This window comes from Ambystoma mexicanum, chromosome 6q, assembly GCF_040938575.1.
Source record: "Ambystoma mexicanum isolate Mex_15411 chromosome 6q, UKY_AmexF1_1, whole genome shotgun sequence".
NCBI lineage: Eukaryota > Metazoa > Chordata > Amphibia > Caudata > Ambystomatidae > Ambystoma > Ambystoma mexicanum.
This window is the reverse complement of record NC_090937.1, coordinates 975,431,916-975,456,141: the sequence shown is the minus strand read 5'-3', so window position 1 is coordinate 975,456,141 and position 24,226 is coordinate 975,431,916. Positions and strand designations below refer to the sequence as shown.

The 24,226-nt window shown below is 49.5% G+C and overlaps 1 protein-coding gene across 2 annotated transcripts in view; it reads right to left on the bottom strand.

Annotated features, from left to right (window-relative positions):
- TRAPPC11 (trafficking protein particle complex subunit 11) overlaps positions 1–24,226 on the bottom strand; it is a 1,974,021-nt gene that overhangs the window by 1,573,078 nt on the left and 376,717 nt on the right. The gene's annotated exons all lie outside the window — the stretch shown is intronic.

The following is a 24,226-nucleotide window of genomic DNA, read 5'->3' as shown; positions in this document are numbered from 1 at the left end:
TACACACAGAACAGAAAAAAAGGCAAGGCATAGATGGAAAGCCTTTAGGTTCTGGACTCATTGTTGAGATGGATTTCTGAACTCTGACCTGGAGGGGCAGAGGTTCAGAAGGCCAGCCTAGTTTCTTGGAACAGGGTAACCTCTGGACAAGCCAGACCAACCAGGATAGCGATGGCGGCATTCAAGACTAGGTCTCAAGAGGGGTGAGGGTGACTGAAAGCCCGCAATGAGCACAGAAAGCAAGGACGCTTACAAATTACTCCAGACAGGTGTTCTATTAAAAATATAGACACATTTATTACAAGGCCTTTGTAACATCGACCACAGTAAAGAATCACAGTAAAACTCCAATAAACCAATACATCACGAGCAATACAATATATATAGAAGACCAAGGGGTCTCAAGAGTTAAAGCACGAAATATGCAGACCACCTAGATGGGGAGGAAAACAGGCAGTGCAAGTAATCGTTAGACCCAGTTCGACATCGGAGGCCACCTAACTAGAAGGAAGTCCGAGCCCTACGAAGAGTGGAGCCTTGTGCTCAAAAGTACCTGCACACGCGGGTGCCAACGGGCAAAGGAGAGTCTCTTCAGGGAAATCAGGCAGTTCAGAGAGGTGAACAAAACGATGAAGAACAGTTCCCCGCTACGCAAGTGCGGCCTCCACTTTTGGGCAGAAGCAGGGCACGAGTGCGGAAAAGGGTTGCTGTATATGACAGTGATGGAAAGCCACAGGCTCCTGCGGGAAGGCGACCGGTTAGGGTATTGACTACTCACCGGTCCCCGATGCAGGCAGACCCAGGATTCTCCGGTTCAGTTTCGGTACTGGTAGGTTCACATGCGATCAGCAGGATGTCTCGAAGCCGTGTAGATTCCGCGACCGCAGGAGTCAGGGTCGAGGGGGTCCCAAATGCAGCGAACACACACAGGTTTGTTACCTTGTTACCACAGCAGGGCAACTCGGCAACCGCAGGTATTCCGGTCCCAAAGCACACGTCTCACTTCAGACCTGGGAATGCCTAGTGTATGAATCGTGTGAGAGCGCCAAGGACACGGGATTAGCAGTAAGCCAGACGGCGGTGACAGAGCAAGGTTCCTGTGTAGGCTGGTCAGTCCACTGGATGGCCCAGGGACGCTTCCGAAGGCTTACGTAAAGGATTTGGTGAAGATGCCGAGAATAGCTGTTCCCACTATTCTAAAGGGTCGAAGCGCCAGTACATGCCTTCTCGTTTGATCAGAGGCAGAGGGGTCTCACAGGACAACAGCAGTGCAGGGTGCCAAACCTTCAGCGGGTCACCACCGATTCCTCGACTCAGCTTCTTAGTTGCAGGATACTTGGCTCCTTATCCTTCGTTCGTGAGAACTCAGGAGATCGACATGGTAGTGGGGTTTTCAGCCTCCTCTTATCCAGAGATCCCTTCGCGCCTAAACGGAGAGGACCCAATGGGAGATCCGCTCACAAAACACTGACACCATACGTGGACCTATCACGGACCACGGTGGTCCCAGGCATTCAGGACACTCTAGACTCTCTGGCACCCAGGATGTGTATTGGGAACAGACATCCCAGCACACATCCTGGAGGCACACACAAGGCATGCAGAAGCCCGCAAAAGCGTTGTATTTTGCGGGAAAATGCATGACCAAATAAGGACTGCCCTGGGTCGGCTCGACCTGGGGGAAGGTGAAGGGGCAAGACGGTCAGCGACAGGACAAAGAACCTCGTGGCATGGCCATTTTGGAGGCCAGGCCACCCATTTGGGCCAAACGCGGGAAGCGCGGTTAACATGGCAAAAAGGGGTTCAAAACACAAAGAAACGATAGCTGCCACCAGTCCCGTCCGTGACACACTTGCACATTACATGATAAGTCCAGCGAGAGTTTCTAGGGCCTTGGGATGACTAGAGACCCAAGAGCGCGGTAATGTAAGTTATGGTGCACTCTTGTTTCATGTTGCTCAAAAGCTGCAACATGAGGAAAGGACTAAGGGAAACGAAGTCTCCCGGTACCGAATGTCTTAAGGGCATGTCAGTTTCCCCGTAAGAATGGAGCGAAAGCCCAGAGGAGTGCAGCGGAAGGCTGCGCTTCTCCGGCAAAGTCTAGATCAGGGTGTAAAACAACAGCAAAATGTTTGGGGGTTGCCACATGGAAGGAAAATTACCTACAATTATGAAATCTTTCCTAACACTCATCTCCAGGAAATCTGCTACCATGTCCATGACGGTAAATAACCATCAAGAAACAGTGTCATTTGACATCATACGTGCTGCACACTTCCCTGTTATCACAGGGATACCTTGGCTGCGGAAGCACAACCCTCATACTGACTGATCCTCAAGTACCTCTGAACTTAGAATATTGTAGCAAACACTTCTATGTTGCGCAACTGGCCGACCAGCTTAACATTGCTCTTATTCATGAGCCATCGAACCATAGGCATTCAAGAGATAAACCATGTTCCTCTTGCCCATCACGACTTCCTAGATGTCTTTGAGGATAAGGCACCACAAGACTTACCACTGCATCAGCCTGTGCAATCAAATTGATTCCAGATGCTACCGTTCCTTTCGGTAGGGCGTTGTAAGGAAGGCATGGTATCAACAGTAAAACAGACACAAGTGACCACAGTTCAAGGGTGTTTACTGAACTTCAATCGTATTTGAAAAACACCTATCCAATCCTAAATCTAAAGATGGGAGCAAGCTACGACCATCAAATAATAATAACGCCGTCCCAGTGCTGTCTTGTCAAAATAAAAGGGCCTATACTAATAAACCTATTGCCAATCCTAACCTCTAAATACAAATAGTGTGGGAAACAATGTTATGCAAAAGAAAAGTGTTCAAGAAATTATATGTCAAGATATTGAAGCCGTTGGCTTCCCGTCCCCAAGTTTTTAGCACTGGACAAGGCAGCACACTCGAGCTTAGCACAGTCTCTGGCTTCTCTAGCACGAGGGTGCAGTTCATAACCTCAACATCATGGCCTTCTGTGCCAAAGTCTCTTTGCCAATCAAAGTCTCTTTTCCAGAGGGTTTGACGCAATAAAACAAACAACAAAGTTCCTTTCTCCTTAGGGTTTCCCATATACACAATTTTCACAGGTCATTCACTGTTCACCCTGGATCCCCCTCCGCTGGGCTCAGATCCACCTTCACACAAAATCTTCAATCAAAAGAAGCTGAAACTGTGGCTGGAGTGTGTGCTGTAGCAGTAGAAGCAGAAAGAAGAAGGCACAACGCTGGTAAATAGAGCAGAAGTGGGATAACCAGAGGGACGCTGGAATGTGGATACAGCAGATTTCACCCTCTTGTTCTGAGACTGTCCTGTTCCACTAAAAATCTGAAATGCAGAGGCTGTGCAGTGGAAGGCGTGCTGCAGGAGGGCCATCTTTCCCCACGTGAGCCCAATTGCTGTGGCTGCCATGCAGAAAACGTGTCGGAGACCGAGGCGAGGAGCTGTTTTCAAGTCGTGGGTCTCAGGAGCAAGAGTGGCTCCTTAAACGTGTGGCCGGACAGCAGACACCTTCAGTGAGGAAGGGTGTGGGTCCCTGTGAAGCCAGAAGTAGTAGAAGTTGTGTCAGAAGTCGTGGAAGTTGTGCAATCCACAGAACAACGATTACAAAAGCCAGTGAGTGAAACCTGGCATTCAAAATCAATGTGCAAGCACTGCCGGCAACAGTATCCAGTTTCCCATCCACTTGCGTATACTCAGAAGCGAGCTGAAGTTATTAGTCGAATCTTTAATAGGGGAAAAATGGAAAAGTAGCACTCATGTTTATCAGGTAATTTCTGTCTCCTTGCGTGAAGAGCAAACGCTCTAAAGACTGTAAACGTTATGAAGAAGTGGTTGCGTGTCTCTTATTAGGAAGAGTGAACGTTGCTTAGGTCATTACTGAATTATTCCTAACACTAATAAGACCATTGTTAAAAGTTTTAACCAGTGAAAACTACATTAACAAGTGGTCGCTTGTGTCCGATTGTGATTTCCAAAGGAAGACTGAATTCTATGCTTTACTTTCACGGGGGGTTATACATTTTCTATAAAATAAGTTAAGCAGTTAAGCAGTGTATCTACAATTGAAGAGAAGAGCAAGCATTGACCAAGCCAAGAGTCTCCCCATACTAAGAGTGAAAACAACCTTTCTCAGAACCAAGAAGCAATCTAACTATTATTGTGAACCCAATAACAGTTCAACCTTGTCTAAGATACAAGTGTGCAAGAATTACTTGAAGCCAAGAAAGTGGAAAAAAGGCTGTTGGGTAATTGTTTGGGCTAACAGTTGGCAGAAAGGTGAAGGCAAAGTCGGGGAAGGGAAACTTGCTGCTTGTAAAGATTATTTTGAAGCTGACACAACCTATATTGCCAAAGACTGTGAAAGGAAGAGCGATGTGAGTCAAAGCCAAATCTAGGTTGTTATTGTAGCAGACAGACAAGAAAGGCAAAGAGGCTGCCCCTTTTGAAGAGAGATATTCAGAGGAACAGAGGAAAAGTACCTTGCCTACTTGAAGGTGTTGAAGTGCTTAAAAGTCCAAAGTACTGAAGCTGTGGTGCTATATCTGGTAGGCAGTAGATTCAGCATTGTAGTAGCGTAAACTAAGTGGAGCGCTATGAGGCAAAGGAGACTGTTTTCATGGTAAACTTGAATAGAAGTGAAGGTATTGAAGTGGAACGAGCGGCACTGTGAAGTCATCATGACAAATACACCTATTGTGAATCCTAATTCTGTAAAGACATTCTAACTGTTAAACAAGAACTATGTTTCACTGACTGTAATAGAAGCTATATTTCTTTTTAAAAAAAAAGCTTTATTTAGTTGTAAAGTGAACACCAGTCGGGCATTGTAAATATACAACATAGAATTCCAATGTAATGACGGATAATCCCACATCGTAAGCAATAAAGACAGAGTTCTCATCAATTGTAACTGTTATTCAACAACCCAATCTCCCCCTTCCCTCCCCAAACTTTCAGAACCAATGGTGATATTTCAGATTTCCTACAATTATAAGGTATTGTCCGTTATCTTTGCATCTGTGGGCTTACTTCCATGTCCAGAGCCTTTAAAATTCCTTTCAGAGGACAGAGCAACCACGAAGAAGAGCGGGTTTGAAGTAGTTGTGCTTTCTGTCCGATACATATTCATGAAATGGAAGCCATATTGCCAAAATGTTTTGGTATTTACCATTAGCCGAGGTGCACACTTTCTCCATTGCCATAATTCCCGACATTCTGACCCACCACATGGTTATTATAGGGCCCTGTTCTGTTTTCCAACCATGGGCCAGCTTAATCCTTGCAGCTGTAAGCATGTGAGTGATAAGGGCAGCATGAGACAGACTAGCATCATAAACTCTCTCAGCCACTGCACCCAGTAATATCACAGTTGGACTCTAAGGTAGTTGCACGCCCAATATGTCTTTAATAGGACTGAGTATTTCTTTCCATAAAGCTTGGGCCTTTGGGCAGGTCCAGCACATGTGACCCAGGTCCCCCACCTGGCCACACTTCCGCCAACATAGGGAAGAAATCTCGGGATACCGGAGTGTAATCGCTGTGGTGTCATGTACCACCGAAAGCAGATCGCATACGCCGATTCTTTGATGGCCGTGCATGTGGAGCTCTTAAGCGCTCGAAACCAAATCTGTCCCCATTCCTCAGATATGGCGACCCCCAGTTCGTGTTCCCATTTAGACATATATGGTAGACCGTCCCCTGGTTCAGCCCCATCTATTAAACGGTATAGCCTTAAAACGCCCCTTTTTGGAGACCCCTCTTTCATCGTACGTTCTAAGCCCACAGGAGCTCTGTTAGCCGCCTCCCTTAGCAACCTGTTCGAGACCCAGCATCTAACCTGCACATAATGAAACCGTCCTTGTTCAGGCATCGTTAGGGAGAATTCTCAGAAATGTGCTAATTCCTCTCTACCGCCTGGTGCCTTCCTGCTTGCCGCTCTTTTTCACCACTTAGCAAGCCCCGCCCACCTGGTGCCTTCCTGCTTGCCTCTCTTTCACCACTTAGCAAGCCCCGCCGAACTGGTACCTTCCTGCTTCCCGCTCTTTTTCACCACTTAGCAAGCCCCGCCCACCTGGTGCCTTCCTGCTCTTTTTCACCACTTAGCAAGCCACACCCACCTGGTGCCTTCCTGCTTGCCGCTCTGTTTCTCTACTTAAGGAGCCCTCCAGTTTCTTTTCCTTTGCAGATGGGGAGCAGGTGCAAGTGGATCTAGGTCACCTGGCCTAAGCCCCACCCATCTGGTGCCTTCCTTCACCATCACGGTCTTGTGGCCAATACTGGATTTGACTTTTATGGGCTTCATTCATCCACGGTGCGTCACTCTTTCTCAACTCTCATGCTGGACTTCCTTTGCATCTTGTACTCATGGTGGCCCTGAATCATGCTGTTCCCATCTTCATCTTGTATCCTGGCTTGCAACATTATGTGTTACTACTGACTTCTGCAATTGTATTCGCTCTCCACTCTTGCTTCTCCACTCTTTTTGACTGCTTACTCTCTTTTCTCTCCTCCTTTCCCTTCTCCCTTTTCCTATCTCCTCCCCTTACTTTCTTCTATGCACTTACTCTATCAGAATTGTCCCTAGACCTAATATGATAGCAAACTCGTCTGTTTCCTGCACCCTCCCATTACTGTTTTTTTCCTCCCCACCACCTCTCCAGCACGATCTGAAATGTCGTCAGGCCTAATATGATAGTCGCTTGTTTTGTTCCTCCCCTCCCTTTCTGCACCCCTCTCCCTCACCTTTTGTTTTTCTCCGGCTCTACCAGAAATGTCGTCATGCCTAGTACGGTAGTCGCCTGCCTGTTTCCATTTCCTTCCCACTCTCCCCCTCCCTTCCTTATCTATGTCTTAGCTCTTGCACTATCTGAAATGTCGTCAGGCCGAGTACGATAGTTAATTTCACATCCTTACTGTTCATGGCCTGTAAGAATGTGGTTGTATTTTCCCTTGTTGCCTCCCTTGCCTTGAAGCGCTTTGAAACACATTGTGTATAGGCGCTATATAAATAAACAATCCTATCATATCATACCTTAGAGACCCCCAACAACCTTGCTGGATTTTGAGGACTTAAATTTTTAACCTGGAGAGAGTGAGACCCTTTTTTCCCCCACTCTCTCATGTACTTTTAATGTGATTTCAACTCAGATTCTTTTGGTTGTGGAGTCTGACAAACTCCGTAGGCATCATCATTTACATTGTGTCACACAGCACCTTCAGTGTAGTGACACAGGGAAGTGTTTCAGATTTCCCCAAGCTTTAAATACCTTCTCTTGGATAAACTACTGGTTCCAAGAGCAGTGAAGTTAAATTCACTTTACTTACATTGTAACTTTCTAGATTCAGCACACACTATCTTACAATAGGGTGCTGGATGGGTTACTTAGTATCCCCTATGTCTACCTTCTCATGTAACATTTTTATATGTTACCCTTTCCTCAATTAATGGCTGGTGGCATTGGTTTGTCAAAATGGCCCTGGTCGTCTTTTTTAGCCATTTCTTTGTGGAAAGGACCTTCTTGAGATTTACTCTGCGCACCAAACCAGGCTTGGTCCCTTCGTTCATTTTGCCTTCGGCGGGATTCACGAGTGAAGCCCGCCTCTGGCTCCAGTGTGTCTGGCAGGGGCAGGAAGCAAGGGAGGTGTACGAAATGCCATGTGCTTAGTCTCCTAGGAGACAAGAATGTACTCTTAGGTAATTGGCCGGCTGACTGACTGGCAAGGTCAGCCACCCTGCTGGGGGACCGACAGCTAGGCTGGAATGAATGGGAGAAACCTGCATAAAAGGCAAGGCTTTTTGGCTTGGAAGGCAGAGTCGACCATTGGTCGAAGGAATCCAAAGAAGAACTTGGAAGAGACGCATGCTGCAACTCCTGCACCGTTGGTTTGCCCGGTGAATCCCTGCTGTTCCGAAGCTCCAAATTCGCCTCAACCCCTTGAGTTGGTGGGACCAATCAACTCCAAAGTAAGCCACCTGGACATCCACGCAGAGCTGGTTGAAATTCCACTGCAGTTGCTGCTGGAACCAAATAGCCAGGGAGAGGAACATCAGTTTGTGTGCGTTGCTTTTAAGTTGGCCAAGAGCTCCAGGAAGATCCTCTGGACTCCCAGGAACCAGGACTGGCCGAGCCTGAGCCACCGCAACAGAGTGCTGGACCCCAGATGCAAGGAAAGCCCATCTCGGCAGCCAAGAGTCTGCGGTTTTGCTATTTGCTTAGACGCGAGGAGCTGAAACAAGTGCCACTGAATAGAAGTTGGTCCTTTTCTGTCGCTGATCGTCCCAGTGCAGTGCAGAAGTCCTCCAGACATCCTCCCTCTTGTCCCCACGACTGAGGCCCAGGAACACGGGATCTGCAGAGCTTCACAGGAACAGAAGCCAGCCAAAGCCCTTTTCTTCTAACCAAATGTACTGTGCAGTCTAAGAGAACTTGCCTCTTGTCGTGTAACCTCACTTGTTCTCTGCTGAGACCTGTCTTGGTTATTCTGTAGAGCTGCTAACAGCTTCTTTACCTTACAAGCCTAAGCAGCTTGTGGCCCTTCTTTTGATGTCTTCTTTTCTACAAAGACGTCCAACACATTGTGCAAGACTTTACCTACCTCTGAGAAGTGCTTCAGCACACCTAGCCTTTTTGCCAATTGACTTTGGCCAAGAATGGCTCCCTGAATGACTCTTCTTCCCTCTGTCATTTTGTTTGGTCTTCCTTCCAGGAAGGGGTTAACTAACTTTGCATTGGGGGGTTTACAAAAATACTTAACTGCCTTTAGTATAATTGTGAGATCTCTTTTTTTGTCCTAATAACCTTTCTCTTTGACAAACTCTTAAGTCAAGATTCTAAATGCTAACAGTGATATATTAATGTCCACAGTGTCCTAGTTACTAAAGTCACCTGAGGGTGTAGGAAGTGTCTGTGTGCCATCCCAAAAGGATACTTACTGATTTAGAAATATTAAGAGTGTGCATTTTGAAGTGTATTTGTGCGTTACTATTATATTGCCCCCTTCTGAAGAAGGCTTATGCAACTGACTGTTAAATTCATAATTGTTTAATCAAGAAATCTTGTGTGTAAGAGTTTATTTGCATGCTTGTCACTGTGAATCTCTGTGTAACTCCCCTACAGCTTACATTGACCCCTCTTGAGATAAGCCTGGCTGCTCAATCATGCTACCAACCTTTGTAGTACAGACTTATACCAAAGGTTGGATTCCTATTGCCAGGAGATCTGGGTTGTTGTAGTGCACCCAAAAGGTACTGCATACAATCTCGCCTAACAGGCACCTGAAATCTTTGCTTTACACTCTTCAAATTGTAGTGGAACCCCATTCTGGCAGAAGTCACTTCACTGCCCGATGTAAAGTCTGTATTATAACCCATTGGAGTGAATGGGCCCAGCCCCGGCCTCAGTTTCTTTTCTCGCAATGCTTTGTCCCAGTACGCTAGCATGTTCTTTGTGGTGGCAAGTAAAGGGCCACCCGCTCCCCGAGCCGTTGGCCCCAGGAAGCACAGGTAACCCAGTGGGATATCCGTGACACTCTGTTCCAACTCACACCAACCTTTTGGATGTTCCTTCGAGGACCACTGCAACATAGGGGCTAGATGTGCTGCCAGAAGATAGCAGGCAATCTCAGGGACTCCCAAACCCCCATCCCTGGAGACTGTAAAAGGACCCTTCTGGGCATCCTGGGTTTCTTTCTCCCTGTATAACACGCAAGACCTCCCTCTGTAGGTGTTACATCTGTACAGGGATTCATATTGGAAGGGCACTCACAGTATACAAAAATCAATGTCACTGGGCCTAGTAAGATCGCTGTTTTTGTTTCTCCCCTGTTCCCCTCCCTTCGCCTGGTCACGCTCTGAAACACCTGTGTACGAGGGCGATATAAATAAAATATCATATCTTACTCTCCACGCTAATGGTTGATAACTTGATGAATTCAACAGATTCTCCTTTTTGTTAATGGGTACGACATATGATAATTTCGAAGTATACAGTGTTCTTCTGTTCAGGATGATTTTACTACACAGGATTAATAAAATGGTCAAACATAATTCAGGTGCTACATTTAGGGCCCTTGGCTCTGGAATTATTAGCTGTTTTAATCACCATAAGGATGTATTTGTAGTCAAAATGTAAGGCCCACTGTCCACCCTTTTTGGCGTCACCCCCAACCATAGTACTGTCCGTTGCATGGACTTGACAAAGTATTCAGCCCACACACTTTCAATGATGGGGTTTATTGGGGTTTCCAACTGATTATGTTCCATTTTACTAATGAGATTCCAAAGGTTGTTATCTCTATTGGATCCCAATATCACCATAATGGCTTCTGAGTTCTTCTGGAGCATCATATATTTGTTTTGCTTAATCCAATTTTAATTTCTTTGCTGACATCATTTCATAGCTAATATATTATAATATTATTTATTTAATGTTACATGTCTCAGTTCACTCCTAAATTCTGTTTTAATAGCCTCATCAAAGGCATGAGTGTGGTAAAACTTCTCAGTTGTGCTCTTCTATTGTACACCGTCAAACATTTCCTTTACGAAACAGTTTATCATTACAAGTGTAAAAGTCTGTTCTCTTTCCGTTACATCCATTACCTCATGTTTTAAATATTGTAGACCTTAAGAAGACATAAGTGCATTGTAGATCTCAGTTCTCCCTATGTAAGGCTTCAATGTGTTTGCCATTTCTCCCACCAAAAAGCACCCAATTTGTCCTCTCTGTGGCCAAGAGAAAACACCACTTGATCAAAGGAGGAATGGAAACTGTTAATGAAAGGAAGCCGCAATTTGTTCCATGGCAGTATCACCTTACCTTTTTACACTTGAGATTTTTAGATACTTTAATATGTTATTTCTAGTGTGCAAATTCACGTTTACACATGCAGCTTCCAAACATGGCTAGTGCCTTAAAATGGCCATTCCACGAGATTTGTGGTTGTTCTTTGGCCATATTGTTGTTTGGCCTTCTATTTTACTGCATTGCCAGGCCAGGAAATATAAGGTCATGTACTTGTCTGGGAGGAGCAGGACGAGAGAAAGCAGGACGACGAGAGAAAGCGGGAGGACGAGAGAAAGCGGGAGGAGGAGAAAAAGCAAGAGGAGGAGAAAAAGCAGGAGGAGGAGAAGGAACAAGGTACTTACCTGTAACTGTTGTTCTCCAGCATGGGTCTGGCATGGATTCACATGCTCATGAATATTCCCAGTAGTCAGGCTGGGAATCCTCGGTAAAGAAAAAATCAGTATCAGTTTCGTTTTCTTGATCGGTCTTTCTTAGTAGTAACCAATCACTGGCCTCTGGGTCATACTGCCCCCAGCCAATGACTGCCCTCTCCCTAAGCCCCGCCCTCAGCAGCCATCCTCAGATTTGGTAGCAGGTAAAGTGGCAGTATGACCAAGTGAAGAGCCGCAGAGGGGACAGAGGGAGGGTTCGCATGTGAATCCATGCCAGACCCATGCTGGAGAACAACAGTTACAGGTAAGTAACTTGTTCCTTCTCCAGCATGGGGTCTGGCATGGATTCACATGCTCATGAATATAAGAATACATAGCAGTACACGCATGCACAACCATGGGAGGTGGCAAGGCTCAACATTAAGCATTACATAAAACTCAACATTAAGCATCTCTTACCTCCTCAACAGGCTCACCTTACGCGAACAGGTTGCGCAGCACTGCCTGGCCGACTCTGGTCTCCTCCCTGGAATCCCGGTTGACGCAGTAGAATCTCGTGAAGGTGTGTGTCGACCTCCACGTAGCAGCCCTGCAGATGTCCAGCAGGGGCACACCAGACAAGAAAGCCGTGGTAGCAGCGATCGCTCTGGTCGAATGGGCTCTCGGACGGCCGGGCAACGGTCGGTGTACCAACCGATGACAGTGCATGATGCAGCTGGACAGCCATCTGGAAATGGAAGCCTTCGAGAGAGCCTTCCCTTGGTTCACAGGTCCAAAGTTCACAAACAGCTGTGACGTCTTCAGAAAACCCTTTGTTCGGTCCACATAGAACTTCAGCGCTCTAGCTACATCCAGCGAGTGCAAAGTCCTCTCGGCCGGCGACAAAGGCGACAGGAAAAAGACTGGTAACACCAAGGGCTCGTTGAGATGGAAGTCCGACGGCACCTTGGGCATGAAGGAGGGGTGCGTCCTCAGCACCACCCTCATCTCGTGGAAAGTCAAGTATGGAGGCTTGCAGGAAAGGGCCTGAATCTCTCCCACGCGTCGTGGAGAGGTGATGGCCACAAGGAACGCTTTCTTACACGACAGAAACTTCAACAGAGCCGAATGCAAGGGCTTGAATGGCGGGCCCATGAGCCTTGTCAGCACCACGTTGAGTTCCCACGCCGGGGCTGGAACCTTCACCGGTGGGAACGATCGGAACAGTTCTTTCATAAACTCCTTCACCAGGTGATGAGACCACAGGGACGACCGTCTGTAACGCTCACCTGATTCCCACGGAGGCGCTGGTCCCGGCTGAACTGTTATAGTCTCTTCAATTGAGAAGTGTAGAGCTCGGATGACTCTCTGGACTGGGCTTCCTCTTATTGACCGTCTGGCTTGCAGGGTAAGGTTTCTGCAGGTGGAAGAAAAAAGGGTTAATGACCGTTTGGCTGGACTTCCTCCTCACAAATCGCCAACTCTCCGAAAGTCCAATGTCCTGGTAAGCTCTCACCTTAGGCGTATAAATGCTGGGCTCTCCATCCTGCGACTTATGCAGGGGTGCGTGGGTTCCAGTTACGTCACTGGAGGTCCTCAAAGTCTTTTGTGGCCTTAGAAGTGGCACAGGTGCTGAGATGCCAAAAGGTGATGACGCCGTTACTGCACGAGCGGATGCCAGTAGTTATAAAGAGTTTATAGTCTTGAAGAGATGGGCACCTTTAATGAAGTCTTTGCATTGTCTTTTTCAGGTGCCTGGATGCTGAGGGCGTGGTCACTGAGAGCATGACACATGCGGTTGTACGTAGGTATGGGAATTTCAATGACACCTCAATAATGTCCCTTGTTTTCTGTTTTCAGGTCTTGAGATGTTGCGGGCGTTGTTCGTCCGTTGCCGTTGCACGTGCGAAGTACGTGACTATAATGATCTGTGACCTTATTATAGCACCTCTAACAATGTTCTTTTCTTATTTGCAGGTGTCGGGACCTTGCGGGCGTTTTCCCAGTCGCGGATGCACGTGGGGAAACACGTAAGTGTTAGGCTTTCTTGCAGTCTTTAATGGCACTTAAATAATGTCTTTTCTTGTTTTCAGGTGCCGGGCTGCTGCGGTTGAAGAGATCGTAATACGCGCACAAAAGCAGGTAAGTAAAGTAAATGCGGCCACCTTCACCCGATTCCTACTTAACAATGTTCTTTGTCTTTACAGGTGCCGTTAGGCTGCTGAAGAGAAGGCCGCGAAGAATCCGTGAAAGCACAGATGGATCAGGTAAGCAAGCGCGGCTGCGAACGTGTTGCAACTTGCTAACCTTATGTTTCTTTTGCTTGCAGGTTCTGCCGGTGTCTGGATTCCTGGATGGTAAGTATAGTTCTCGTGTCTTTCTTCCCCAGGTTGCTGAGCTGAACCTGGAAATGTCACTGGAATGCTGGAGCTGACTCGGTGAGCGTCCTGCTGCAGATGCATAATAACGCGAAGCACGTTTTCCCAATCGGGTGTGGTTTAAATAGTGTTGGAGTGATTGGGTGTCTTCTTCCTCAGCCTCGCCCAGGTAAAAGAGTTCCTGTGTTCGAGAGCTAAGGAGTGGCACCAGCCCCACCCAGGTAAGAAAGTAGTCCCAGTTCAGGGAATAGTTCCTCCCAGCAGAAGGCTGGGGACTTCATCCTGCCAGCATTTGCAAAGGTGAGTATGCAGCATGGTCTGCTACAGGTAGGTCCACCCAAGCACCTTTGCAAGAATTATGAGCCCGTCGCCCCTGGCGCCGGGACTGAGGTTCATTATGAGCCTGGCGCCAGAGGCGCCAGGACATGGTCCAAAGGGCCCCAATAGGGGTTTGCTGGAGCCGGGGACGAGGGTCGTGAGCCTGCTTCCGGGGATGCTGGGCTTGACTTGGCTTCTCGGGAGCAATGCTCATGACAGCACCCCCCCTCAAGGCCCCTCCCAAACTTGTCTTCCCCGGAGGTTTTGGCCTATTGGGAAAAGTTCGGTGGAATTTTCTGACTAGACGAGGAGCATGGACGTGGTCAGAGGGTTCCCATGATCGTTCTTGAGGTCCGTAACCCTTCCAGTCGATCAGATAGTATAATTTTGACTTGATGATCTTGGAGTCCAGGATGTTTTTAACCTCAAATTCAGGTTCTCCATTTACTTGAATAGGCTCTGGAGGTTTATTCAGTCTGGTTCCAGGTTGCATAGGTTTTAGTAGAGATACGTGAAACACCGGATGTATTTTCATGTGGGATGGCAAACCCAATTTGACAGCCACTGGGTTTATTATGGCTGTAATTGGATATGGTCCCAGATATTTTGGGTTGAAGGTGTGAGGTCCTTTAAGTGATAAATGTTTGGTGGATAACCAAACTTGATCTCCAACCTGGTATTGAGGGGCGTCTCTTCGGTGTTGGTCTGCTCCCCTTTTGTACCGTTCTTTAGCCTGTTGTAGGTGGATTGTCGCTTCTTTGAAAGCTTGAGTGATAGCATTGTGAAGTTGATCCATGGCAGGCGTTCCAAGATCTTGGGGCGGGTCGAGATTGGAGGTTCGAGGATGAATCCCATATAAAATGTAAAAGGGACTTTTTCCGGTTCCTGAATGGATCGAGTTGTTGTAAGCATATTCGGCTATCCAAAGGATATCTTTCCAATTACTTTCCGACTGCTGTAGCATACAACGTAAATATTGTTCCAGAGTTTGGTTTGTCCTCTCAGTTTGTCCGTCGGTCTGGGGATGATGGCTGGTTGAAAGTCTCACATCGATTTGAGCTAAACGACAGCAACTTCACCAAAAGTGAGAGATAAACTGGCTCCCCCTATCTGAGATCAAAACCGAAGGGAAGCCGTGCAATCTTACAATATTTTCAAGGAATTCCCGTGCTAGAACTGAAGCTGAAGGTAAGCCCTTTAGTGGAACGAAGTGGGCTATTTTAGAAAACAAATCTACAATTACTAGAATAGTGTTGTATCCGGAACAGGACGGTAAATCGGTGATGAAGTCCATGGAGAGGGTATGCCAGGGATGTGGCGGGATGTCTAGCGGATGCAGGAGACCCGCTGGTCTTTCCTTCTGACCTTTGTTTTGGGCACACACACCACAGGACATCACAAACTCCTTTATGTCTTTTCTCCATGACGGCCACCAGAAGTGTCTCTTGACTTTTTCCGAGGTTTTGGCAATGCCTGGGTGGCCTTCCATCAAGGAATCATGGTAGCAAGAGATTACCTATTTTTGTAAATCGGCATGTGGTAGGAATAGTCGTCCCTGAAAAAAAGGCTGGTCTTTTTTTATGATGAAGTCCTTTCCCTTCAGTTGCCAGTTTTGTAAGTCCGAAGGGGTCACAAGTTGTTTAACTTTTGCTTCGATATCTTCGATGGATTGTGAAGAAATCAGGCCCAGGATTCTCTGTTCTGGAATTATTGGCACAGGTTCAGGATTGACAATATTATCTCCCATTCCAATCCGGGAAAGGGCATCCGCTTTGCCATTTTTGTTGCCGGGGCGATAAGTAATTACAAAGTCAAATTCGGCAAAGAAAAGTGCCCAGCGAAGCTGTCTGGAGGACTGAGCTTTGGCAGTTTTCAGGTATTGTAGGTTTCGATGATCGGTGATTACCGTGACAGTGTGTTTGGCTCCAAGGAGATAGTGCCGCCAGGCCTTGAAAGCGGACTTAATTGCTAAAAGCTCTTTATCTGTGATGGTGTAGTTAATTTCAGGCGCCGAGAACTTGCGAGACCAGTATGCCACGGGGTGCAATTGGTTAGTTTCCGGATCTCTCTGTGATAGAACCGCCCCCATTGCTAAGCTGGAGGCGTCGGTCTCAACGATGTAAGGGAGGTCTGGGCGTGGGTGTTTCAGTATGGGTGCTGAGGTGAACTTGGCTTTTAGCTCTTGAAAGGCCTGTTCTGCTTCTGTTGACCACTCGAAACGTTTGTTTTTTCTTAAGAGGGCGGTGATGGGCTGCACCACTCATGAAAACTCTGGAATAAACCTGCGGTAAAAGTTGGCGAAACCTAACATGCTTTGGACACCTTTCACGGAAGTAGGTGATGGCCACTTGATGATAGCGTCCACCTTTCTCGAGTCCATGTGGACTCCTTTGCGTGTCAGAATAAAGCCTAGAAATTCGACCTCCGTGACGTGAAAAACACATTTTTCGAGCTTAGCAAAAAGCTTATGTTGGCGGAGTTTTTCAAGGACGGCTCTAACATGTTTCCGATGATCTGCTTCTGAAGATGAGTACACAAGGATGTCATCTATGTAGACGACTACGCAAACATCTATGAGTTCTCTGAGGACATCATTCATAAAATACTGAAAAGCGGCTGGTGCATTGCATAGTCCGAAGGGCATCACTTGGTATTCAAATAGTCCATACTTGGTGCAAAATGCCGTCTTCCATTCGTCGCCTTCTTTAATCCGTACCAAGTGGTAGGCTCCCCGGAGATCTAGCTTTATATAAATGCAGGCGTTCTTAACTTGGTCAAGGAGTTCCGGGATCAGAGGTAGGGGGTATCTGTTCTTTACCGTTATCTGGTTCAGGGCACGATAATCAATACAGGTTCTAAGGTCACCTTCTTTTTTAGGTACGAAGAACAGAGCCGAGGATGCAGGAGACTTTGATGGACGGATAAATCCATTGGCCAGGTACTGGTCCAGATACTGTCGCAAATGAAGATTTTCAGGCTCGGTAAGGGCGTAAATTCTACTACAAGGGGGAGTGGCTCCGGGTATCAGGTCTATTTGACAGTCGTAAGATCTTTGGGGAGGCAGGGTATTAGCCTGTTCCTTCTGAAAGATATCTTGGAATTCTTGATACTCTGGAGGCAATTGCGGTCCTTCGGATGTTGCTACCGCTAGGCCAATACTGGGACGAGGATAACAAGTAGGTGCACACTCTGGGAACTGTATCGTCTTTGCTCGCCAATCAATTTGAGGATTGTGTTTCTCCAACTAAGGGATCCCCAGAATTATTTGGAACTGAGGGGCCTTGATCACATCGAACACGATTACCTCCCGATGTCCATCTTGGCCTAATAACGTCACTTCTGTGGTGGTATGGGTTACCGGTCCGGAGGCCATTTCCGTACCATCCACTGTGGTAATGACGTCTTTAATTACCTTAGGACAAAGGGGTAGATTCATCCTGGAAGCCATCTCGCGGTCTACATAATTTCCAATCGCTCCGCTATCAATGTATGCTTTAATGGCATGCAAACGATCCGGTCGTTCTGGATTTATGAGGACCATTGACATTATGAAGTGCGAGGTCAAAGAACTGGTTTTTACGCTCGGCAAGCGGACCTCTACACTTGTCGGGCGAGGTCGTTTCCCGGCTCGGGCTTTTCGGAATTCTTATCAGAAGCTCCCACTGTCTTTTTCGGAGGTTTTACCGGGCAATCTCGGAGGAAATGTCCTGAATTTCCACAATAGAGACATAGCTGCAATTGTCGTCTCCTGTCGTGTTCTTTCTGGGTTAGGGGACCCTTTACGACCCCTATTTGCATATGTTCTACGGCTTCAACTCCTTTGGTGTGAGTTAGTGGCTTAGAGAATACTCGAGTTTCGAACCTGGAGCGGTCTGCCTTTCTGTTTTGCAGTCTGTGATCCAATTGGACCACTAAATCAATGTACTCTGAACAATCTTGAGGGGGATTCACGACCTGGGCTAGGACGTCTTTGAGTTCGCCACGCAAACCCCTGTGGAAAAGCGCGATCCTCTTGTCCTCGGGCCATCTGGTTTCTACGATTAGTCTGTTAAATGACGCAATATAAGCCAGAAGATCCTGATTGCCCTGCCGTAGGGAAAGGAGTTCGTTGTCCAGGGCCTGCCCCTGGGAATGTCTTGCGAAAAGTCTTTCCATATTGGCCTGGAAGGCCTGGAAATTGCTAAGAATCGGATCATCCTGTGTAACCAGAGGGATCGACCAATCAGCGGAGCTGCCGCTAAGATACGAAAGCACAAAGGCTACTTTAGTCTGATCAGTCGGAAAAGCAGCTGGTCTACAAAGAAAGTGCAACCGGCACTGATTTATGAACACCGCAAACCTCTTAGGGTCACCAGAGAAGCGTTCGGGCGGAGCCAAAGGCACATTTCCGGGCAAATTGATTTGAACAGGATTGGCTGAAGTCGCCGGGGTATAGGTCCCTCCTGAATTAGGTAGATGGGTTTGCTCCGCTTGTGTTTGTAATAACTGTCTGGCGAGGTCATCAGTTCGTTCTTTGCCTCCTCAGGGCATTCGTTTCCTGGCGGGCAGCATGTACTTCAGCTCTTAATTCCCCTAGTAACTGAGCCAGTTGATCAGTGTCGGAAGTTTCCATAGCGCCTGGGTAGGAGGTTATTGGAGGGCTTCGCGTTCTGTAACGCTCACCTGATTCCCACGGAGGCGCTGGTCCCGGCTGAACTGTTATAGTCTCTTCAATTGAGAAGCGTAGAGCTCGGATGACTCTCTGGACTGGGCTTCCTCTTATTCACCGTCTGGCTTGCAGGGTAAGGTTTCTGCAGGCGGAAGAAAAAAGGGTTAATGACCGTTTGGCTGGACTTCCTCCTCACAAATCGCCAACTCTCCGAAAGTCCAATGTCCTGGTGAGCTCTCACCTTAGGCGTATAAATGCTGGGCTCTCCATCCTGCGACTTATGCAGGGATGCGTGGGTTCCAGTTACGTCACTGGAGGTCCTCAAAGTCTTTTGTGGCCTTAGAAGTGGCACAGGTGCTGAGATGCCAAAAGGTGATGCCGCCGTTACTGCACGAGCGGATGCCAGTAGGTATAAAGAGTTTATAGTCTTGAAGAGATGGGCACCTTTAATGAAGTCTTTGCATTGTCTTTTTCAGGTGCCTGGATGCTGAGGGCGTGGTCACTGAGAGCACGACACGTGCGGTTGTACGTAGGTATGGGAATTTTAATGACACCTCAATAATGTCCCTTGTTTTCTGTTTTCAGGTCTTGAGATGTTGCGGGCGTTGTTCGTCCGTTGCCGTTGCATGTGCGAAGTACATGAGTATAATGATCTGTGACCTTATTATAGTACCTCTAACAATGTTCTTTTCTTATTTGCAGGTGTCGGGACCTTGCGGGCGTTTTCCCAGTCGCGGATGCACGTGGGGAAACACGTAAGTGTTAGGCTTTCTTGCAGTCTTTAATGACACTCTTGTTTTCAGGTGCCGGGCTGCTGCGGTTGAAGAGATCGTAATACACGCACAAAAGCAGGTAAGAAAAGTAAATGAGGCCGCCTTCACCCGATTCCTACTTAACAATGTTCTTTGTCTTTACAGGTGCCGTTAGGCTGCTGAAGAGAAGGCCGCGAAGAATCCGTGAAAGCACAGATGGATCAGGCAAGCGAGCGCGGCTGCGAACGTGTTGCAACTTGCTAACCTTATGTTTCTTTTGCTTGCAGGTTCTGCCGGTGTCTGGATTCCTGGATGGTAAGTATAGTTCTCGTGTCTTTCTTCCCCAGGTTGCTGAGCTAAAGCTGGAGATGTCACTGGAATGCTGGAGCTGACTCGGTGAGCGTCCTGCTGCAGATGCAGAATAACGCGAAGCACGTTTTCCCAATCGGGTGTGGTTTAAATAGTGTTGGAGTGATTGGGTGTCTTCTTCCTCAGCCTCACCCAGGTAAAAGAGTTCCTGTGTTCGAGAGCTAAGGAGTGGCACCAGCCCCACCCAGGTAAGAATGTAGTCCCAGTTCAGGGAATAGTTCCTCCCAGCAGAAGGCTGGGGACTTCATCCTGCCAGCATTTGCAAAGGTGAGTATGCAGCATGGTCTGCTACAGGTAGGTCCACCCAAGCACCTTTGCAAGAATTATGAGCCCGTCGCCCCTGGCGCCGGGACGGAGGTTCCTTATGAGCCTGGCGCCAGAGGCGCCAGGACATGGTCCAAAGGGCACCAATAGGGGTTTGCTGGAGCCGGGGACGAGGGTCGTGAGCCTGCTTCCGGGGATGCTGGGCTTGACTTGGCTTCTCGGGAGCAGTGCTCATGACACCGTCCTGCAGTTCTGGTGTATCGGGAAATCGCTGCCAGATGTATCTTTATGGAAGCGTGAGCTAGTCCAGCTTTGGCCAGCGACAGTAAGTATGGTAGCACTTGAGGGGCTGTAATCCGTAGAGGGTTAATCTTCTGTGCACGGCACCAGACAGAGATCATCTTCCACTTGTGTCCATAGCACTTGAGAGTTGAGGACGCCCTGGCCTTTGCAAGAACCTCTCTGCAGCCAGCCAGGATATCATACCCTCCAAACTCTAGTGCTGCAGGAGCCAGGCCTGCAAGTTCAGCGACTCCGGGTCGTGATGAAGAATGGCGCCTCCTTCTCTGGAGAGAAGATCTGCGTCCGTCGACAGTTTGACTGGTGGGGAGGCTGACAAGTCCAGAAGGTCCGGGAACCATATCTGTCTCGGCCACCTCGGTGCGACGGAGATCATCCTGCACCGGGACCTCTTGAGTTGGTTGATGAGCCTGAGCAGAAACGGCAACGGCGGGAACACATACAGGAACAGGCCGTCCCAGGGGAACGAGAAAGCATTGCCCATGCTCCTCGGCTGGGGGAACCTGCTGGCGAACCTCTGGCACTTGGAGTTCGTCGCCATCGCGAACAGGTCGATTTGGGGTTTGCCCCATTGCTGGAAGAGTTGATCCACTTGATCCTGGCGTAGTTCCCACTCGTGGCAAGAGCGCAGCTCCCTGCTGAGCGAGTCGGCGATGGCGTTTTTTATCCCTGCTAGATGAAAAGGCACCAGAAACATTCCCTGGGCAACGGCCCAGTGCCACAGATCCTGGGCCTCCTTGGATAGGGCTGGGGATCTGGTTCCTCCCTGCTTCCGGATGTAGAACATCATGGTGGTGTTGTCGGTGAAGATCCTCGCCACCTTGCCTTTGACGGACGGGAGGAATGACTTGAGGGCCCAGAACACTGCCCGGAGCTCGAGTATGTTGATGTGGAGCAGCCTCTCCTCCGGGAGCCACAGGGCTCTCGCGTGAAGATCTCCGGTGTGCGTTCCCCACCCCTCCAGGGATGCATCTGTCGTCACCGTCACCTGGTATGCTGGGGTTTGAAAGTCAGTGCCCGCGGCGAGATACGCGCGGGTGCCCCACCATCGAATTGCCTGGCAGAATACTTTGTTGAGCGAGATCTTGTCCTCGAAGCTGTCCGTCGCTAGTGTCCAACAGGCGTCGAGGAACTCCTGCAGAGGATGCACCAGATAGATGCAAGAGGACATCATCCCGAGAAGGGACTTGATGGACCTCACTCTGGCCACAAACGTGGCCAGCAGACGCTGTACCTTGCCCAGGATGGCCTGCGTTCTTTCCTCTGACGGCAAGGCCAACTGCGCTACCGTATCGAGCTTGACTCCCAGAAACAGCGTGACCTGCGACGGAACCAGGTGGGATTTGGGGAAGTTGATGGAGAATCCCAGGTCCGTGAGCAGCCGGACAGTCTTTGCCGTGTGTTCGACAGCGAGTTCCCTTGTCCCTGCTTGGATGAGCCAGTCATCCAGGTAGGGGTAGACGTGGATCCCCTGCAGGCGCAGCTGCACTGCCACTGGTGCTAGGCACTTGGTGAACACCCTGGGCGCCGACTTCAATCCGAATGGGAGGGCCTTGAACTGGTAGTGCCGCCCTTGGACTACGAACCTGAGAAACTTTTGGTGTCCTTTTAAGATGGGGATGTGAAAGTATGCATCCTCCAGATCCAACGACGATAGGAAGTCTCCTTCCTCCAGCTGTCCCAGCGCGTGCTGGAGGGTGACCATCTGGAACTTCTGTGCCTTGATGTATTTGTTTAGCCGACGCAAGTCCAGGATGGGACGCCAACCTCCTGTCTTCTTTCTGACGAGGAAGTATCTTGAGTATACTCCGGAGCCCCTGAGCCTCTTTGGGACGAGCTTGATGGCTCCTTTCTTGAGCATCGCCCTTACCTCCAACAGCAGTTGAGGGATGTGGTTTTCCTTCCTGGCAATAGGCAGAATTCGAGGGCACTTCTTTAGAAATTCCAATGTGTGCCCGTGGGCCAGGGCATCCAGCACCCAACGGTCAGTGGAGATGGATTCCCACACGCTGACAAACTTTGTCAGCCGGCCTCCCAGCGGTGTGCTTCAGTGGGGGCCCGTCGCGGCGGCCGGTTCAGTCTTGCTTGGAAGTAGCCTTGCCTCCTTGGCCTCCCTGGAGACGATGGCGAGATCCACCTGACTTGCCTTGTCCCCTGTAGGCTTCTTGCGATGAGGAGCGGGCCGCCTGATGGTAGGTTGAGGAGCTGCCGCCGAATCCTTTGGAGGCAACTTGCTTGCCTCCGAAGTTCCGAAAGGGCGGCCACCGCTGCTGCAGAACTCCCAAGTCCTGCGCCATCTCCGTGTCGGTCTTGATGGCCTGTAGTGACCTATCCACAGTCTTTCCAAACAGATTGTTCCCATCGAAGGGCATGTCCAAAACCTTGGCTTGCATGTCCTGACGGAAATCCGTCGCCTTGAACCACCCCCACCGTCGAAGGCAAACGATGTTGCCCAACTGGCAGAAACCGGTGTCGGCAATGTCCGTGGCCACAGTTATGGCGTGGTCCGATGCCACCTCACCCTCCTGTAGGATCGCCTGGGCCTCTGCCCTCTTGTCCGTGAGGAAGTCCAACAGGGGGGCGATCTTGTACCACAATTCGCTGTCGTAGCGGGCCACAATCGCTAGGGCGTTGGCCGCCTTAATCGTCGTCGTTGCCGACGATTTGACTCCTCGTCCCACGGTGTCCAGCTTCTTTCCCTCGCCGTCCGGTGGGGAAGTTGAGGATGAAGCCGATGCCCCCCGCTTTCTTCTTGGCCGCCGCTGAGACGACTGAATCCGGGGTCGGCTGCACCCTAAGGCACAACGGGGCGGGTCGGGAACCCGGTACTTCTTCTCGTACCGGTCCCTCTTGGCAGGTGTCGTGGACTGCTTCTTGAGGAGGGCAAGTCCCTCGTCCCAGATGTCATCCAGCAATGGCACCGCGAGGACAGTCTTCCTTTTGGCCTTGCGCCGTTGGTAGAGGAAGCCTTCCTTCTCCTCAGGGCAGAGTTGAAAAAGCTTGGATGCCCTGGCAATCATGGCGTGGTAGGAGCCAATCTCGTCGGGCAGGGGCGCCCGAGAAATCGGAGGGGAGGCCAGCCCCGTCATCACCGCCGTCGTCATCCGTCCCCGTCGTGGCCATGTCCGTTCCCGTGTCGTCCCTCGGGATCGGGGAAGGCAACAAGGGCCGAGAAGGCCGTGAGGGCTGAAGGGGCACTGGATGAATTCTCCTCCTCTTGTTCAATGGGCTTCCCGACGGACCCGGTACAGCTGGATCGTCCGTCGGGGGTAGGGGCAATCGCGTCCTCACCTCCGTGCATAAGGCTTGGATTGCCGTCAAAATTGCCCCCGAGTTGTCCTGAGGCTCGGGTTGCGACGGGCGTGCCGGGAGTGACGGTAGTTCCTCCACGGGAACCTCGTCGTCGTTGCCACCCTTGCTCTCGTCGTCCCCCTCCTCGCGATTCCTCCCATGGGGCTGGGCCTCTTCCAAATTCTCGGTCAGTTCCTCCTCGGAGGTTGTGTCCATATCCGTATCCGTTAACGGCCACCACCCCGCCCCCCCTTTTTTCCACCGGGGTCTTCTCGATGGGCTTAAACCGCGGAGGCAGGGAAACTCTGGGCCCCGAGGTCGCCTCCACTGGGATAGCCTCCACAGGCTTCGCCAGGGCCGCAGCGACTCCCTCGATAGAGGCCTTAGTCGGATGAATCAAGGCCTTCACCACCTTGGGCGCGCTCGAGGCCTTCACCTTAGGGGAAGGGTCACCGCCTCACTCCCCTTCGGCCGGTTCCTCCGAGATCGACTGGGGCCTCTACAGAAGCTTAGCCGGGTTCTCGGATTTTCTCTTCCCCGAGCCAGAGCGTTGGCTCCCGGTTGATGGCGTCGGTGAAGGTGCGCCCTGCCTGGCAGCCGAGAAGCCCGACCGCTCGACACTCCCGGTGCCCGCGGTGCTTTGCCTTCTGTTGGGCCCTCGTCGCCGGGGCGCCCTCACAGGATTTAGAAGACCGCTCGGACTTCTTCTTCTTCTCACCTGCTGGGCTCTTGC